We start from the raw sequence: 2992 nt of genomic DNA, 5'->3' as shown, positions 1-2992 counted from the left end.
TGGGGGGGGGGGCGGTAGACCTGGTGTCCCTCTCCCGGGGCGGGGCGGAGCGCTCGTCAAGGACCGGCCGGCGGGGAGGCGAGGCGGACGGCCGTTTCCAACGGTTCCGGCGCGCTGGCCGGGGGTCGACCTCGACGCGCCGCACCCTCTGCCCTGCGGGCCCACCGCCCCCGCCACCACCACCACCTCGGAGCTGCAGGTCGCCGGCCTGGTAAGCCCTTCCCCGTGCGGCGGGGCGTGCGGGGCGGCCGCGGTGGGGGGGGGGGGGGGAGAAATGTCGGCGGAAAAGGGTGGCGCGCGCGGGCGTGGAATCTACTTGCCCGAGCGCCCGGAGAAAAAGCCCGCGAGTCCCTGGGCGGCGGCCGGGGGGGGCGGGTGGGCGGTAGCGCCGGCAAACAGAGAAGAAAGAAAGAAACAGAAAGAAAGAGACCGTGCCCACAACGGCGCAGATTCGCGCACGAGCACCCTCCCCTTAGCGCGGGGCCGCGGGACTCCTACCTTGCGAAGGAGCGAGCGCAGCAGGACTCCCAGCGAGGTCCGGTCGCCGCGCGGGGGGGGGGGGGGGGCTGAGCTGGCCCGGTAGCGGCCGGCCCATCTTGGCAGCCGCCGGCCAGCGCTCCCAGGCCGGGGAGGGCGCCTTCGCGGCAAAGGGGAGTCTGCCGGCTGCGGGGGTCTCGGAGGGGCGAGTAGGTCTACCCGGCTCCGGGAGGCCGCGCCGAGGTCGCCGCCCGGCCCGCGGGCCCGCCTTCCGGGCCGCGGCCGCCCGGTCGACCCGGCTCCGGGAGGCCGCGCCGAGGTCGCCGCCCCGCCCGCGGGCCCGCCTTCCGGGCCGCGGCCGCCCGGTCTACCCGGCTCCGGGAGGCCGCGCCGAGGTCGCCGCCCGGCCCGCGGGCCCGCCTTCCGGGCCGCGGCCGCCCGGTCTACCCGGCTCCGGGAGGCCGCGCCGAGGTCGCCGCCCGGCCCGCGGGCCCGCCTTCCGGGCCGCGGCCGCCCGGTCGACCCGGCTCCGGGAGGCCGCGCCGAGGTCGCCGCCCGGCCCGCGGGCCCGCCTTCCGGGCCGCGGCCGCCCGGTCTACCCGGCTCCGGGAGGCCGCGCCGAGGTCGCCGCCCGGCCCGCGGGCCCGCCTTCCGGGCCGCGGCCGCCCGGTCTACCCGGCTCCGGGAGGCCGCGCCGAGGTCGCCTTCCGGGCCGCGGGCCCGCCTTCCGGGCCGCGGCCGCCCGGTCTACCCGGCTCCGGGAGGCCGCGCCGAGGTCGCCGCCCGGCCCGCGGGCCCGCCTTCCGGGCCGCGGCCGCCCGGTCTACCCGGCTCCGGGAGGCCGCGCCGAGGTCGCCGCCCGGCCCGCGGGCCCGCCTTCCGGGCCGCGGCCGCCCGGTCTACCCGGCTCCGGGAGGCCGCGCCGAGGTCGCCGCCCGGCCCGCGGGCCCGCCTTCCGGGCCGCGGCCGCCCGGTCTACCCGGCTCCGGGAGGCCGCGCCGAGGTCGCCGCCCGGCCCGCGGGCCCGCCTTCCGGGCCGCGGCCGCCCGGTCTACCCGGCTCCGGGAGGCCGCGCCGAGGTCGCCGCCCGGCCCGCGGGCCCGCCTTCCGGGCCGCGGCCGCCCGGTCTACCCGGCTCCGGGAGGCCGCGCCGAGGTCGCCGCCCGGCCCGCGGGCCCGCCTTCCGGGCCGCGGCCGCCCGGTCTACCCGGCTCCGGGAGGCCGCGCCGAGGTCGCCGCCCGGCCCGCGGGCCCGCCTTCCGGGCCGCGGCCGCCCGGTCTACCCGGCTCCGGGAGGCCGCGCCGAGGTCGCCGCCCGGCCCGCGGGCCCGCCTTCCGGGCCGCGGCCGCCCGGTCTACCCGGCTCCGGGAGGCCGCGCCGAGGTCGCCGCCCCGCCCGCGGCCGGCCGGTCTACTCGTCTCCGGCGTGCCCTTGTCGCCTTTTCCGGGTGGTAAGCGGTAGACCTGTTCTCCCTGGCCTTCCTGTGGAGCGGCGAGAGGGGTCGCTCTGTTGCGCTGCCTCCAGTTACGTCATCGTAAAGGCCGGCCATTTCCGCGCCCCGCCCCGGTAGGAGGGGCGGCTGTTCTTCGGCTCTCCGGCGCCGCCTGACTTACCGGTACGACTGTAGGGCAGAGGGTGAGCAAGCGCTGAGTTCCGGAGCTCTACTCCCGGGCGCCCCCAGCGCTAAGTGGCCGGCCTGCGAGCGACCTAGGGCGGCTTGCGAGGGCAGGTAAGGCCCGGTCCCGACTCCGGTTCTCTGACAAAATGTTTTTTTCGGCGCGTTCGATACGGCGGTTTCCCGGCACGTCCTCGGCAGCCAGGCGAGCGTGTCCCCGGTGCCGGGAAGCGCGGAGCCGCGGAGCCGGCGGCGGGCTCCAGCGACGGTTGCCGAGTTGCGAGAGGGCTGAGGCGGTCCGCGCGGAGCGTGTCCCCGGTGCCGGGAAGCGCGGAGCCGCGGAGCCGGCGGCGGGCTCCAGCGACGGTTGCCGAGTTGCGAGAGGGCTGAGGCGGTCCGCGCGGAGCGTGTCCCCGGTGCCGGGAAGCGCGGAGCCGCGGAGCCGGCGGCGGGCTCCAGCGACGGTTGCCGAGTTGCGAGAGGGCTGAGGCGGTCCGCGCGGAGCGTGTCCCCGGTGCCGGGAAGCGCGGAGCCGCGGAGCCGGCGGCGGGCTCCAGCGACGGTTGCCGAGTTGCGAGAGGGCTGAGGCGGTCCGCGCGGAGCGTGTCCCCGGTGCCGGGAAGCGCGGAGCCGCGGAGCCGGCGGCGGGCTCCAGCGACGGTTGCCGAGTTGCGAGAGGGCTGAGGCGGTCCCCGCCGCCGAGAGGGAAGGCTCGTGGCCTGTGAGCCCTTCGAGTGCAGCGCGAGAGAGAGGAAAAGGGGGGTGCCCCCTGCGGCTCGAGAGCCTCGTTCCAGGGGCCTGCCGCCGGCAGTGCGGCGATGCCAGCGCCGCAGCTGCTGACCCACACCTGCACGCAGCGCCCGCTGAGGCGTTCCGGGACACGTCGGAGAGGCCCCTCG

This window comes from Apteryx mantelli, unplaced genomic scaffold (assembly GCF_036417845.1).
Source record: "Apteryx mantelli isolate bAptMan1 unplaced genomic scaffold, bAptMan1.hap1 HAP1_SCAFFOLD_159, whole genome shotgun sequence".
Lineage (NCBI taxonomy): Eukaryota > Metazoa > Chordata > Aves > Apterygiformes > Apterygidae > Apteryx > Apteryx mantelli.
The sequence above is the reverse complement of the archived record's forward strand: the minus strand, read 5'-3'. Positions refer to the sequence as shown.